This window comes from Pollicipes pollicipes, unplaced genomic scaffold, assembly GCF_011947565.3.
Source record: "Pollicipes pollicipes isolate AB1234 unplaced genomic scaffold, Ppol_2.1 Scaffold_7231;HRSCAF=8579_pilon_pilon_pilon, whole genome shotgun sequence".
NCBI lineage: Eukaryota > Metazoa > Arthropoda > Thecostraca > Pollicipedomorpha > Pollicipedidae > Pollicipes > Pollicipes pollicipes.
The window spans coordinates 16,971,441-16,988,936 of record NW_023597034.1 but is presented as its reverse complement, the minus strand read 5'-3'; positions in this window follow the sequence as shown (position 1 = coordinate 16,988,936).

The following is a 17,496-nucleotide window of genomic DNA, read 5'->3' as shown; positions in this document are numbered from 1 at the left end:
AAACAATATAGTCTAACGTGCCGCCCCTTCCTCAACAAACTCACGTGATGTTTATCTGGTTACCTACATGCGCTAATATTCGTGGAAACAACATTTCTGATGACGAAATTTAACAAACTCTTATGTAGCCGGAACGTAATCATCTTTCTTGTCCCGTTTCAGGCATTCTTGCAGTCATCAGGTCATATTTCCGTTCCTTTCTTCATTCTGATTAGGACCAACGCGCTCATCACCACCTTCACCCAATCAAACCCATACTACAGCACCGGCCGGCAGTTTATCGAGATAATCGCCTCAAGAAAATGCTGCATTGCCAGGCTTCGCATCGGCCACACCAAAATCACCTACTGTCACCTCTTCGAACGCATTTCTCCTCCACGATATCACTGCAGCATCTTATTCACAACAAATCACTTTCTCCTGGTGTGTCCGGTATATCAACGATCAAGACAACCGTTCATCAACTACACCAACGCTGATCGGCTTCCATTCAATCTCCATCCTCTCCTCGGTGACCAGGTGTGACCAGATTCTTGTAAATCATTGGGGGGGGGGGGGGGGGGGGGCCGAACCGAAGGCCCGACATTCTACCCCGTTTTTTTCTCATCGGATTTATCCCCCTTAATTTTGACGATAGACAATATACGTTTTTTCGTATTTGTACAGTTTATAAAAAGTCTTTAAGTAAGCAGTACAATGGTCACGCAGGGGTGGGTCCACGGAGCAGGCACTGTACGCACGCGTCTCTTCTGATCGGCACGTGAAGGCGCGCCTTCAGAGGCCACCTTAAGGCGCCCAGGGCGCTCTTCTGTAGGTCTAACCATAAAGGCCCTATTCCAGAGCTTTTCACTTTAACCTCACAAACCATTGCGCGTCTTATGGCTCTAGGTGTGTGAAGATTATTGTATTGTTTATCCGCTAAGCTGTCACGCTTTGTATTTGGTGGTGAAAGCAGCCACGGCTTTTTGTTACGAAAGAGAGAGGGTTCTGATGTTGGTAGGCGTCCCGCTACATACGAGAAACACATGTCTCTATGGAAAGGCAAATATCCGGCTACATTAACAGATCTAGCCACAAGGTTCAGGGCCTCAGCCATTAAGTCAAATCGCGCACCCCACCACAATTTTTTTTTGCCTGAATTAGGTCAAAGTGCCCACCCCCAACCTCTCGCAAAATAGTGCTGCCTTATTAAAGTTAAGATTTTCGGTGGCATGTGAGTGGTGCGCGAAAAATTTTGGCCTCAATTTCGCGCCGCAACACAGTTGTCAACCAAACTTTTTCCATGGCAGCAAGAGTGACATTTACCAATACTTGTCTGGGATTTAGGCTAAAAGCAAACTGTTTTTATTATATGCCTAAAAATGCGCGGTAAAAACAAGGATGAGGTTACCCCAATTGTGGTGTAGATGTGTGTGCTTTTGATAGAACTTTCACATGCCAAGTTATCATTAACACGTTCTGGGGTCGGGGAATAATTTGGTCTCTCCCCGTTCCAAAGGTTTTCCAAAATGATTTATGACCGGTGCGGTGTACCCGGTCTGGCGATGGTAGGTGCACAGCTATACATGGCAATGATACATGCCTGTGGGGAGATCAACATTCGGCTATATTGCCGACGAAGTTTTAGTGCCGCTACGCCTAACCGAGCTTTGCATAGCCATAGACAACTGAAAAGCTGGTCTGTAGCTATGAAAAGTTAGATTACATGATTAGGTCACTGACTTATGGCAGGTCAAGTCACACCATGGCTATCAGCAAAAGCAATTTCTGTGGAATCGTTCACGCTGATGCGACAATGTAATGTAAAAAAAACATCACATCTTTTTTACTTTTCAATCATTGTTACGTCAGACGTGTGCGATTGGAGCAAGCAATGCGAGTTTTCTCCAAATCGTTCTGAAAGGCTCAGAATTTTTATTTGAAACAGGAAGCGCTGCGGGAGAAATGTTATTTGACTCCATGCTCACCACTATGACAGAACTAAATTTAAGTTGCCTTGCTTTTCCAACGTGTTAGTTCTGTAATGTATGCAGCTTACCAACGTGTCATGCTATTATTTCTAGAGTTCAGCGACACGTTATGTTTTGGCTTTTTTGCTCCCTATGGCGTTAACCACCGTGATTCTTTTCAGGGCGCACTTTGGCTTCGGGAATGAGTATATCACATGATTCATGTGACGCAATGGTTCAAACCTCAGGCAATGCGCTTCTTGATAACAGGCCCTTGTCCACTGGGCCAATCACAAACGTTCTTTTATCCGCACGAGTAGAGTTGCGCACGGTGGTCGCGACTGCAGGGAAGACGGGTAATGCTGTCACAAAACGTTGGCAGCGCAATTTGGGCAGAAAAATGAAACCTGGCACCTTGGTTTTGTCTTGACGAAGATGCACTGGTAACCTGGCGCCATTATCAGGTAAAGTAATAAGAGATTTCACTGAAGTACGTTTTTGAAACATTTCCTTCACACACTCCTTTAAATGCAGCCGTACATCTCTGGCATACTATCTCAGGCAATTAGTCAAATGATGTTAGGATACGACTAATTCCATTGAACTTGGGTACATGTGAAGGTCGGACGGACAAAAAACCATGCTACTCTTTCAATGAAGAACGTGCTTTAAGGGGTAATTTTGATCCTCCTTCCGAGTTTTTTTTATTACAGGAACGTCAACGGGCATCTTGTCTAGACTTTTTGCAGGTCAGAGGAGGTCACTGACTTTAAATGACCCATACCAGCTTTTCAGACCGTATGACCTGAAATGAGTACCAGTAAAATTGGGCTTAAAACAGGTGTCTAGGGTTTAGAGCGGTTGCTATAAGGAAGTCTGGAGGTACTTCGGATACCGATCTGGAGTTTGAACTTAATTGGTCCAATAGTTAAAATTATTTCGACCTAGTCCATCGCAACATTTAACACGTGTGAGGTCATACTCAGGCTATTCTTCCTTGTAAATTTAGTGTTTCTGGTTCTCTTGCTTTACATCCCAGTGATCAAACTGACCCCTCCCCCCCCCCCCCGAGCACGTCGCAATCAAACGGCCATCCGTTCGCGTGTTAAATTGTTGCTGTGCGTATGGAAAGTAAATGTCCATGAAAATGGATGTATGCCATATTTTATAACACGTTTTGATTTCATATAGACCGGCTCTCCATCATCATTACAAAGTAATAACAGATCAGCCTACATAATAGGTTTCACTTACACGCGTAGGATTACGCATACATTTTCGATACAAACAATAACACTTTCGCCTGCGCACGGCAATGCACTTTTCCTTTGCAGCCTGACAATTTCATTAAAACCCAAATACATTAGTACCCTGGAAATCATAAGTGAATCCAGCAAAACGTTTTGAAATATAATGACCGCAAGATTCCACATAAAACTAAATTTCTTGCATTTTTGCCACAAAAACTGTATGGCAAATATAGGTGTAAAGGTGTCTAGCAACTGAACCAGCATTTTTATTAATGATGGTATACATTTATCCGAGCTAAAATGTTTATAGCTGGTTTCTAGGTCACAGGCGATACTTTGGGAAAAAACGTTTGTGATTTGGCAGCTAACAGGCTTTGCCTTTCTGCGAACCCGTTGGCTGCAACGCACAAAATGTTCACAAATGATCATATTGCCGCAAAGGCACACCAATCGACATGGCCAAAGCCCAACTTTGGTAGAGGTGAGATCAACTGAAGCTATGCTGACCACATTTGTGATGTGGCGAAACACGTGGTGGGGAGAGGGAGGGAGGCTCACCTTACAGGACAAGCGACCGTTTATGGCTCGCAGAAGGGGGTTACATGGCTGCGATCACAGTGCGCCGAGAGTCATGTAATTGCATGTCACAGTTGGAGTCCTTTCATGTTATTTCCATAAGGGCCCGAGGCAAAATGGGTCCGACAAAAACTTTAGTATACTAATCAGAGGTTGGTTCGGAGTGCAAGAAATTAACTATTCTCAGGTGGGAATCCGACTCCAAATCTGCCCCGGAAAAAAACCTGTTTTCTGTTATGTAAAATGCGCAACCATTTCATAGCTAAACCCATATTCTGAAGTAACGATGCCACACCAAAAAAACATTTTATTACCCGATTCTATTTTATCATGAGACCATACGGAAAAAGCCGAATTTCAAGTAAAAAACAATGCTGAGTTCGTAGCCATCCATGGGCAGCAGACAAAATGGCGCCTGACATAAAAGTCTCCACAAGACCAATGAATCAGTTGTGTTAGTATCATGGTTAGTTTGCGCGAACAAGCGTGTGGGGTTATGTTTTACGGGCAAAAAATACGTCATATATAAAAAGGTTTGACGCTCACTATTTTCAGGAAATTATTTGAGGCTGCAGACATCAAGCTGCCTATCTGCATCATCCATGCCAACGCCCCTTCGCATTAATACCACAGAAAATAGTCTTTGTGTGATAGCCATCTTTTACCCTATGCCTTTTGCAGCATTCCAGCAAAACCATTGGGGGTCAAGCCAACATTGGTGGGCCAAATTCAACATCGAGGAGCCAATCCTCACAATATAACACAAGTCGACACCATGTCGGTGACTCATATTCTGACTTGCCTGTCTTCTTGGATTTTTGTACCGCGCAGGATACGGTGATATCATTTGAATAAAGGGGTTTCCTGTATAATTTGTCAACAACCGCAGGTTTTTATTCATTCGCAAGGAGTGCTAGTTATTTATTTATTTATTTATTGTTAGAACTTTCCAGGACTAAATAACGCCATACAGCACTATAAATTCGTGCCAGGACGCAGGGCCCGGGGTTACTCTTCCCGTTACTGCAATGAAGCGGCCGTCATCCCTCCAGCGCACAGGTCGCCGACAAGTCAGCTGAGCCAAGGCAGCCGCTGACACGGACACCATACACAGGATCCACCCGAAATCAGCCGGTGAATCTTGCGGTGATATTGAGTTCCTTCTCCTTTGAGCCTGAATTTCATCTTGAAAGGTGACCAGGAGAGGTCAGGACTTGTGAGGGACGCCAGTTCTTGGGCTTTTGAATATTCGGAGAATTAAGAAGTTGATATTGGCCGGTAATCATTGCGGTATTTTGTTCACCGTCATTTAGGCCTGAGCTTTACCTTGCAGGGAAAGTCGAACAGTCAAAACCTGCAATAAATCTTGGGAGGTCAGGACTTTTTGGCGGAGGCTAGTTCATGCGCTGGTGAGTATTAAGATCAGTCGGTAATTTTTGGTGACATTGAGTTCATAGGCGTAGGGACGTTTCAAAAAGTGTGAGGGGGGGGGGGCAAGCTCAGGGTGTTTCTCAGCAACTGTTTCTGGAAGGCGAGCCCGATGACCGGCGGGGGGGGGGGGGGGGGGGCAGGGGGATAGCGGTGGAGGTTGTTATCGCTCTTTATTCAAATGTTACGGCTGCTATGGTAAATGTGCATCTAAAGCTGTTCCTCACTGGTCCCAATCTTGCCTATTTGACTCATCTGTCACTAAGCAAATCAAGCTATCCAGCTTCCCAAGATTTTTCGTCCATTTTGACATTGACTTTCCTGGGGAGGCGAAATTCCACCAGCGGGTAGGCCTTTTGGGTCATTGAGGAAGCATTCGCCTCCACAGTGTATATGCCAAAATGCGGCCTGGATATAGGCTGGTGAGAATTTTGAAAGTGGATCAATGGCTCACAGTGCGACAGATTTTTCATGTGCCTCCATTTCGCTGCTGCCTTTCAAGAGATATGACTTATAGCAGCATTTTAGGCGGAAACAAATTCGGAAGCTTGAAACTGCTAGAAACAATGTGACAAAAGCCATAAGACTGGAGATTCTCTTTCAAGAACCAAACCACATAATAAGGCCCATCTATCCTATGTTTCTTACATGGGCCCTGCTCCTGTCCGCCGTCGGTGGCCACTGCCCTGGCCCGGATGTCTCCCGCATGACTGACTGCCAACTGATCGTATGGCTGCTTTGGTGATCCATCTAAAATCCCCGGATATAGCTTACTTGTTAACAAGTGGCACGGTATTCTTCGTTTTATTCTTATGCTTACCTTGTAACCAGAACAGAAACTAGGAGCTACCGTGGGCTCAATTCTGTTTGTATTTTGAGGTCAATAACTGCAAAAATCAGGCGTTCAACGACTGCATGGAATAAATCACTGGCACTCTTCATTTACAATGGTTAGTTGACTTTCTAAACCGATAGAATTCAGAAAATTTATCAGAATTATTATCTGGGTTCTACAGACATTGATGAAATCGCGAAGTTAGATTGTAGATTGATATGTTCCATCCAAATTTGAAGATGAAAATTTGATTGCAGATCGAGTGATCAACAATGTGTTTTAACACGGTCAAGCCACGTTTGTCTGAAAACGTTCACCACTCAGTCAAAATCGATTGGTGACACAACTCATGCAACGTGTTTTTTAACATACGCGCTCGCAAATCTCACAAAAAACTTCGACACTAGGCAGTTGCAGTCTCCATTATCCGCTGAGCGTTAGCTCAGTAGCTAACTCTCAGAAGTGGTCCGCCGGTGGACGAAAAGGATGACGCTTCTGGAATGATTGCTTTCCAAACATTTTAATCGTCTAGTAATGCAAGTTATGTGACACAATTTTGAGCATGCCCACTCGAAAATCTTAGAAACGCAGGCCTTGACACCGGGCGTTGCAGTCTCCGTAGGCCGCGCAGCGTCGGCCTAGCAGCTAACATCAAGTTGTGGTCAATGGGTGAACGAAAATGACGACGCTTCTGAAAAGGCATCCTTGAACGCTTCATGACACCAGATCTTACATTTAGAGGGCAGTCTGAGCGCATATTTCACGTGTGCAATTTTTAGACTGATGAAAAGAACGGATTAGCCCTTAAAGCACCGCGAAGTGGTGCTGGAATCTGGTTGTTCAACTGGAAGAGTGAAGGTAGAATCTCCATTTTCTTGTTTTTACAGCTATCTATCTATCCAGAAGACAGATTAGCAGGGCGCCGTCTGGTGGCACTTGCAGTGGCCGAAAGCTTTTCGGTTTTACGGAAGTTGCAACCCAGACCGTCCTTGTTCTTGTTCCTGAGGTTGTGGGCGGGTCTGTTCAAGCCTTTTGATTTAATTTGTTTCAATAATACATTCTGAAAAAATGAACGCTCTTAGGCAAACATGGTATGACCGTGATCGTTTTTTAAGCTCATCTCGACACACCCTTTTCAACTAAAATGAGACCCCCACCCTCCTCAACAGTAATGAGACCCCTTATTTCCTTCCGGGCAAGGGGCCTCTTGAGTAGAACGCCAGGGGTACATTACCGTTTCCGGTCAAGGGCTGAAGGGCCATTCCGTCCCATCGTAAGGTGTCTTCTGGCTATCATTCTGGCGACACGGGCGGGATCTCTTGGTTGATCCGGAGGCCATTAGAAGGATTTATCATATCACATTGTTCCCTATCTCTGACACGGGAGGCCTTCTGATCCCACGCAGTTAGCCCGGATCAGCACAGGAGCCCTCGTTAACGCAACAACATCCCTGATCAGCGCAGGTAGTCCAATAATTGTCACATAGACCCCAGTTCCGTGTTTTTCTGTGTTCTTCAGAGATATTGAGTTCTCCATGACCGTAGATTGTAAATGAAATGGAGCTTCCTAATTTGCATTAACATGGCTAACCCATGCTCGTCTAAAATGCTCAAGATCCTGCCAGAACTAGTTACTGATAAGAAAACTACGTTACATGGTCTTGAACATTCGCGCTTGCAAGTCATGGCAACAACAGCCTCGACGCCCGGCGTAGCAGTCTCCAGGCCGTGCGGCGTCGGTCTTGCGGCTGTAACACTAAGCGATGGCCAATGAGCAAACGAAAAAGATGATGCATCTTAAGGGAGATGGCTGGTGAACTAGGTAAATCGGTATGCATGTTATATGTAGTGCAAAAGTAAGCCAAATGCAGCTTTAACCTGAAAAGTGGGGGGGGGGGGGCAGCTAACATTGCTGGCCTCCCCCGCTTTAAAAAGGGGGGAGGAGCATGACCCCCCTGCCCCCCACCCCTGTTCCTACGCCCATGATCGAGTTCCCCGTCCTTTGAGCAGTGAATCTAACCTCGGAAGGTCAGAAGTTTTTGACGAACACTGGTTACCCATATGGTGGATGTTGTGATGCTTGAAAATGTGAAATCTACCAGTAATTTTTTGGAGATACAGAGTATCTATCTTTTGACCTTGCTTTTGACGTTGAAGGTCACATAATATTGAAAAATAAACGTCATTTTCGATCTGTTCGTACCTTAATTAGCTGCCTAATGTGTTTTCAGTGACATCGGAACTCGTTACTGAATTAAACGCGGAATAACTTGCCAATTTCACGGCACGCTGACTTTCTATCACGCTGGCACAAAGGCCGGACCCGCAATAGCCTGGAGACAATGATTTTACTCACTAGTAATCAACATCACAAAGGAAAAACTCAGCAATACTCAGTAATACTCAAAAGAACAGCAATACGTCTACCAGCAATCATCATACTTGTTTGGATAAATTACACAAGTCATTGTTAATGGTGGCTGTTGGCTAGTTGGCTCACCGTATTGATTCCCAGGTAATTATCACCGATGTAATTTCCTGTCATAAACTGATTTATTGGAAGCGACAGCAAATGGTGGCTAAAACATTGGACCACCGACGATGTACGGGCTTTTGCAAAACAGATACTTTCGTCGTAAGATGGGCAGCAAACGTCACTTTACTGGGACCCCAGAACTTGCACTGATTCATTGACACCGTCTTCCGTTTATTTGCTCACCCGCCATTTTAAATGGAGGCCTATAGCATGGTTGCTACACACAGTCTACAGGTTATGTGCAACGACCAAACCCTTTAGTCATGAGCGGAACTGTACAGCCATACACCACGCTTACCTCGGAATTTGGCCCCAATAGCAAGGCGGCTCCTGGTGCAAGGTTCGCCGTGCCATCACCACGAAGCCCGCACTGTCTATCGCCAATGAACTATGCCTACATCATCGCCGACCCGTCGACATTTCTCATTGACTCACAACGCTCCACCACTACCTACGAGGAGTCCTTGCCTACAAGACGCGTAGGCCCTCCTCCGTCGCTAAACGCGAGGAGTCATTGCCTACAAGACGCGTAGGCCTTCCTTCGTCGCTAACTGCGAGGAGTCATTGAGTCAAGCATCTGTGACGCATTTAGCCCATGGTGAGAAAATTGTTCCATTGCGCTCGTTGAAATTTCCGATTGCTCCCGAGCTGTGCTCAATAAATGAACTACGCAAAATAGAGGGATTAACACCAACACGTGGACGTGACTGCAACGCGTCTTGCCTCTGGGCACAAAGTTCAGGTCGCTCATTATTTATTGCTCTGCTATTTTCCTAGACTGTTCATCGGAATGCGCAGAGCAATACCAGGCAGGTGTCAGCACGCGATTCAGCACCGCATATAAGCGGCGTATGTGTATATTAGGTATGCTGATTACTATGATACGATGCAAGCAAGCGAGTACGACATACAACGGACCAGAAACGCTGTGGGAATAGACCATCTCCACATTCTATTATAACTTTGTTTTCCTTAAGGTATATTAATGCAACGCAAGGTGACAAAGTACAGAAAAGGGCTGGTAATCTCAAGGCACCGCCGGAGGGGTGGCTATTCCTCCACGGGGCTTACATTCCGCAGAGGCGTAGGCGCCGAGAGCCTAGCCGCCGGCGCGCCAGGCCGATACGGTCTCCCAACACCGTTGCCCCTCTCGATGTCCTTCCGACTGAACGCCTCGGTATGCATGCTTGTGACTGGCTCCACACTTGTCACCGTTAAAGGGCTGCCCCCCCCCCCCCCCTCCCCTCCCCTATTGATTGTTGTGGCGTGCATGTCCGGAACGAGTGCCCGGGCCAAACGTGACAGCAAATACTGTACTCGCACACTGGAAAAAAAAACAGCATATGGCCCGCGACGGATGTACGCCGCGGGTCACATCTGGACCTAACCTACTTAATCTCGTCCCAGAATTACAGTAAGTGTACACACCGCCAGAATAACTGCACTCACACGTTGAAAAACAGCATGTGGCCCGCGGGGATGGATGCGCCACGCGCCACATTTACACAGCTTCATCACGTCTGGCGTATGGAACCCGTCGCGACGGTGGCCGTCCAGAGGCGGTTGTCCCCAGCGCGGCCAGAGGTAGACACAGGCACCGTGCTTGGTGCTCAATGTGTGATGCTGGCAGCTACTGCTGTGCAAGGCCGGCAGTGCCGTCTCGAGACCAGCACAGCAGTGGTGGCATGGCGGCATTGCTGATACTTGCCGTCCATTGCCCCTCAGGCTATCCCGTTGAAGGATCCATCCCAACAGTGCGGCCTCGGAAGCCGACGGTTTTTTAAGGTAGATCCCTTATAACCCTAGACCCCCGCAAGTAGACCCCTTGACCGATGCTAAGTTCCTGGTGATCGGCTGACAGTCGGCACAGCAGATGTGTTGGTCTGTCACAACGCTGCTTAACTGTCTCATAGAGACTTAAACACATTTGGCCAACAAAGAGCCACAAGGAACCATCAAGGATGGCCTACTTCAGCTTCCGCACACACCCTTGAAACTAAACTTACCACCTGACCTGTCTGAATTTAGCTATAGATAAGATGGTAGACCGACAAAGCTTGTCTGAAAGAATTTTTAAATGCTGCCAGGGAGGAACTTCCTATAGCTTTGTTTGACAGCCTGTTCCAATGGTTCACTACTCTTCAACTAGATGATATCTGCCTCGTTATAGTTATACTCTTAGCTCTCGCTAAATGAAACTGGTTTCTTCTAAGTCTGGGCCTAATTTCCAGTGTTCCATGTGGATCTACCTTGTCTATCCCTTTCACAACCTTGAATATCCTTATCAGATCTCCTCTAGGTCTACGGCATTTCAGTGAATACGAATCCATAGCTTCACGTATTTCACCACATTCTTAGCCGCCAATCCCATTGATCACCTTAGCTTCTTTTCGCTGTGGTCTTTTCAGCCTACCTTTATCAACAGCATTCTTCCTCTTGCAAATGACGTTTCTGTTAATAAGTCCCAACACCCTAAGCACCTTGCTCCTTTAAGTCCCATCTTGCTTTTAAACCCTTAAATTCCTAGAACTTACAACACCGAACTGCTTTTCTTTCTCGATCTCGCCCAATTCCCAGCCTCCTTGGACCCCTAACTCTAACTCCCGTCTTTCCTAACTATCACCCCTAACTCTAACTCCCGTCTATCTCGTCGATCTCCTGGCGCTTTATAGCTCATGCGCTCAATACCAAAATTACCCGAAATAAATGCACCACCTTATAATTACCATAATAGCATTTTGTCCGTCCCGGTGGCTCAGTTGGTTAGAGCGCCTGCATTCCGACCCACCCATCCGTGGCGGGATGGGTTCGAGTCGCTTTAGGGCGCTCGCTATTTGCCCTTGGCAGGTATGGCCTGCGGCCGGTGGCAGCGGTCGCGCTAAAGGTCAGTTGACGTCAGAGGGCAGGACGGACCGTGCCGAGCATTGCGGCACGTTAAGCTTTCGCCACTAAATTCTGCCGTTGCCTGGAACTGCGCGATCGGATGGTGGGGGTCAGGGCTCACACAAGCACTGCTTAGCGTGAGCGCTGATCCCAGAAATCCATCCATTCAAAGGATTCGGACCAAATTTATTAAAAAAAATAATTGGATGGCACCTACCGCCGATAAGCCCAGCCCACTAGATTCCCTAAGCCGGGTTGTGTATGGCTCCCCTGGCCGGTATTTTTCGACACGCCTACCAATCTAATGTCAGCAAACTTAAGAAGCGTACTTTCTAATCCTATCTCGATACTACTCATAAAAATAATAAAGATCAAAGAGCCTAATACCGACCACTGCGACGGTCAAGACCACGGGGCAAGTTGTGGGTCACGGGGGCAGGTTGTAGGTCATGGGATCAGACTGCAGGCCATGAGGTCAGGTTGCAGATCATGATATCAGGTTGCAGGCCACAAAGGCATGTTGCAGGTCACGTGGCATGTTGCAGGCCACTGGGGTGTGTTGCAAGTCACGGGACCTGCTGCAGGTCACAGTATCATGTTGCATGTCACGGTGTCATTTGCAAGTCACGGGGGCATGTTGCTGGTCACGGGGGAAGATTGTAGGTCGCAGGGACATGTTGCATGTCACGGTGCCGGGTTGCAGGTCACAAGGGGAGGTTGCAGGTCACTGGGGCAAGTTGCAGGCTGTGGTAGCCCGAGCTTCAGCCAGCTGTTCTCCAGTGGTTAATCAACCGTGATGCCTTGCTGTTTAGAACTCCAGCTCTTTCCCACTAGTCATCTGGTCGCGTGACCGATAACTGCGGTGTCTGGGCTCCACCTGTCTTTCAGTGTTGTCCTGACCACGAGGCTCATCCTGCAACAGCAACACTGTCGCGACAGCAGCTGTGACCTCGAGGCTCCAGATGCCCAAAAGTGACCGGACGACATGACCTGTCTTGTCGTAGTGCTAACTATGCTATTGTAAATTGCAGTCCAAAGTTTGACGCGTTCTCCATTAGTTAGCTGACCGGTGGCCTTTCTTATGACCATTTTGTCTCGAGCTTGGCCTATCCTCCAAAAGTGATCTGACTTCATCACCTAGCCTGTTTTTTTTTAGGTCAAAAGCTTGAGCTGTTCCCCACAAAGGACCATTCCTTCTATATATACTGAAACTGCAGTGCCAGGTGTTCCAGCTGTCTCCCACCATTGACCTATGTGACATGCTATCACTATGGTGTATGGACACCCAATGTTCTTATACATGTGACCTTTGTTCATTGCCTGTTGTCTCCAGTCTTTATGGTGTGCCTAGTGCCCCTTACTTAAGATCTGAACGCATTACCTACTCCTTTTAGGGAAGCATTCAGATTCAGGGGTGGCATGACAGGGGTTTACCCTACATCTGCCTCGCCTAGCTGCAGGCAGGCAGACAGGCAGCATGGGTGTCAATTTCTGGAACTGTTTGGGGGAGGGAGGTAAATTCGTCGAAGTCGTCAAAAGGGGACGGAACCAAATGATTTTCGCTGTTCTGGGTATCTGTGAATATATATATATATATATATATATATATATATATATATGTTTGATCAAAAATAACTGCTGACTCAACATTAACGAGCTTTTTGATGCATCGTTCTAGTTTCTGGGCCTTGGACTTAGCACCATCGTTTCGATTAAAGATGGTCCGCACAAAATTACTCATATATTCATCGCTCCTTCCATTCTAACGTTTCGAAATAGTATCTCATCGTCGGAGAAGACTAACTGACACAAGAAATAAGTTTTGGGTTTTAAAGGATAACAAACTGTGCACTTCTGTTGGAAAACATCTTTTGGTATGGAGGACATAAATGAAGCGCAACTAATTGAAGTCAGACAGAATCCTATTTTCACTTTGACACATATAAGAAACACTCATAACGGGAACACTACAGAGACGCAATGAGAACATTTTTACCACAAACACATCAGTAGTGTTCACCGCCTACCACCTAATAATTCGACAGTTGTGCAAGAATTTGTCTGCCTGCTTAAAGCCGGAGAGATTTCGTGAATGCATATGCTTTCCAAAATTTGAAGGCGTCTTCTGTCATTGCACGTTCGTAAAATGTCGGTGCTGTCTGTCAGTTAATGTCGTGTCAATGTCATGTCGCGTTCGTGTCGCATGTGGCCCAGAGGTGCCCCGTCACGTAAGTGCATTGTCAGACGTCGTGAGAGTGCCGTTGTGGTCACACCAATGTAGTGTATGGAACGCAGTTTGCAGCCTTCGACGCTGCATTGGAAGCGATACACTACATTGGTGCATTTTAGTTTGTCAGGTTTGTCTGGGCTGGTTCTCATACGAAAATGAGATATTTTCATATTACGGTAATAAGTGACGATGTCTATTTTGTGATCGTTTTTGCCTTTAACATGTCGAGAGATAGTTTCCCGTAAAGCTTGTTCGTCTTGCTTGTGGGCAGATGTCATTTGATTTTGATAATACAGTTTGACGGTTGGTTGGATGTCCTGTCTTGGTTTGCCGTCAAAGTGTCTTGTCATTTGCCTTTGTATCTCGTTTTCAACGTCAGAATTTGAAAAACCGTTGTTCACCAAGATATGTCTGATTCTTATCAGTTCTGAATGTAGTCTTGTCCAATCAAGGCCCGGAAACTAGAACAATACATCAAAAAGCTCGCCAATGCTGAGTCAGTAGTTATCTCTCACCAAACATTACAAGAGAAAGGATTCTGCCAAAATTTTTCATATATATATATATATATATATATATATATATATATATATATAAGCGCATGTGCGTAGCCACAGGAACCATGCATGGAAACCTCCCTTCTTTGCTTTGATTGCATTTACTTCTTATAAAGGCACCTGTTTTGTGAGGCTGAACGGATGCAGTTGCAGCTCTCTCCTGCCTACTCAAAAATAAATTGACGTATAATTTACCGTCATGTGCTCAGGATTTTTTGTTTTTATTCATCCGTTTGCAAGAATCGTCCAGCATCCACAATGTATGTGGCTATCACAACCCATTTATATGCGGGTTCTCAATACACCAAAATGTAATGGATAAAACACATGCATTTCAGTGAACATCAGTGCTAACGAAGTCACGCGCACTGCTGTTAATGTTCATTCCACGCATAAGTTAACAACATGGTATTCAAACTTTCCGCAAATGCGCTTAGACAGATGCCCTCCCGTTGAGAATCCCTTACCTTACCTTACCCCGTCCCTCTTTTCAATAAACACGAAATGCAAGCCAGCTGTACGTCTGGGGGACGCCTCTTTGCAGATCGCTGAACACCTGGGAGAGGGCCGGATACCGGCTGGTGCTGGTACGGATGCGGCCTACGTCCACTGCGTGAGACACGTCTTCCAGCATGTTTGCGACGTCACCACGTACCGGAACATTAGCAGGATCGACTGGCAGAGGCAGGCGGCTGAGGCCGTCCGCGTTGTCGATGTACTACCCGGCGACGAACTGGAACTGGTACTGATAGCCAAGCGTTAACACTCGCCAACGCGGGATCCTGGGGGACACTGCGGGGGATAGGGCTTTGTCAGCAGACAGCAGACCAAGCACGAGGTTGTGATCTGCTCTGGCCAGGAATGGTCTTCCGTGCAGGTATTGGTGAAATTTTCCTACTCCAAACATTACCCTCAGCGCCTCCTCGAGCTGACTGTAGTAATGTTCAGCAACACTTAGACTTCGACTAGCGTAGGCGATTGGACGGTCTCCTTTCTCAGCGTCAGGATGGCTGAGGACTGCTACTAGGCCATACGAGCTGGCGCCAGTTGTTAGAACTAACGGCTTTCCAGACCGTAATGGGTAAGTGCCGGATCAGCGACAAACAGCTGTTTGGTCTACAGGAACGTGGCACGCTGAGAGGCTTCCCAGTTCCAGGTCGCTCCCTTCCGTTCTAGTGAGTACAGCGATGCTGCTACCGCAGCCAGGCCGGGCAGGAATCCGGTGCAATACTGGAGCAGGCTGAGATAAGCCTTCAGCTCAGACAGATTCTTTGGCTCCGAGGCATCCTGCACAGCCTTTGTCTTCTCCGACGTTGGGTAGACTCCGGCGGCAGAGATGCAGAAGCCGAGGTACCTCGCCTCTTTGGCCAGCCAAACAGTCATCTTTATTGACTCTCAGGCCTACCGAGCTCAGACGGCGCGGCACCTCCCCTATATTTTCTCAACGAGCGGATATGTTTGGACCAGTCACGACGATGTCATCAAGGAATACCACCACGTTGGGTATGCCCGACAGCAACGTCTCCATCCCACGCTACAAGATCGAGACAGCGCTTTTGGCACCGAATCCCAGTCAAGTTGGGCGAAACAACCCCTTTTGGGCGCTGATGGTGAGTGCCTCCTACCCTCGTCCTTACCCGTGCCTACCTTACCTACCCTCGTCATCCAGTTCCAGCTGGAAGTAAGCTTCGCGGAGATCGATTTTGGTGAACATCTTGCCGCCAGTCATACCTGCGAATAGCTCGTCCACCTCGGGCAGTGAGTACTTCTCCAGCTGGCTAGCCTTATTTACCGCTTCATCATAGCTGCCACAGAGACGAAGAATGCCATTTGCCTTTAAGTCGGCACCACTGGTGCAGACCAGCGAGACGTTTTCGCTGGTTCCATGATTCCTTCTGCAACCTGTCTGTCCAGCTCTTTTTCGATCACCTCCGGCTGCGCGAAGGGCAGTGGTCGATGTTTCAGGAAGATCAGCCTCACTACCGGATCAAGCTCGATGAAGAGTTTTCGAACATTGTAGCGACCCGTGTCCGGTTTGAGCAGGCCGCTGTACTCAGCTCGATCTTTCTGCAAGGAAGCTTCCAGCGCGTATACTTGCATCGTAACCGGTGCTCCATTGAGCGAAACATCTACGACTACTGGAGTCGACCTGACCATCGCCTTGTTGATACCGTAGGCATGGTCCTCCACCACCCAGTGAACAGTCTTGAAGAGCTGGAACATCTTCAGCGACTTGATCTGTGCGGTCACTTCTCGGCTGGTGCCTGCTTCGGCAGGCGCTCCTGGTATGCCCCACTCGGTGACAGCATAACAGTCAGCTTGCTTGAGCAGACAGTCCCCGCTGGCGTGGCGCCTGCTGCGGCACCTGGAGCGCGCCGGCGCTGTCGGGGCCCGGGGAGCCTGAATCAGCCCCCGCGGCCGTATGGCCGGTGCGGCTTGACCGCAGGTTCGACAGGCTGATGTGTCCCGACGATGCGCCGGCAGGTTAGCATCCGCTTCGGACGAACTAACTGAGAGGGCGTTGGAATTTAGTCTGTCCACCTGGGCACGAACTTGTTCCTCCTGTTTCGCTATTTCCAGGGCTTCGCTCAAGGTTAGCACCGGTCTTCCATATAATTTATTCTGGAACTTCCTGTTTTCGCAGTAAGCCACCGCATACTCAAGCATGACTGCATCGCGCTGCTCGGAGTACTGGCAGCAGTCCGCTTGCATTCACAGCCGGGACACGAAAACCCCAAAACTCTCTCTGGCTTTCCTTCCGAAAACATGGAGCTGGGCTCGCTCGTAAGTGGTATTAACTTTCGCATCAAAGTGTGCCGTCAGCTTAGCCGTCCATCTGCTATTCTCGTCCGGAGCTGCTTCCGGTGCACTTGACAGTGTCCTGGCGAGCTCTTGGACTTCCAGTCCTAGCAGCGTGAGAGCCGTCGTGGCTGTCCGGGGGCTGGAGGTGATGTCTGACGCAAGCACATAAAATTCGCAACCCCGGAGCCGTCGCGCGAAGTCCTGGCCAACTCCATAACGCGACGGCATTGGTAAACCATGTGATTGGGCCATTTCAATTTCAGCAAAGCGCGGCGTGGCGGCGGCAGGGATTTCAGGGCGGCACGTGCCTCAAAAATGGTGCCGGCGGCGCCGGGCTACGCACTTCGAGCAGGGCAACTAAGTAAATAACTGGACATACTAAACTGGAAAGTAAGTGGACTGCGCTTACTTTCATCCCATCCTCGTCGCCAATTTGTTCCGTCCGTAACTG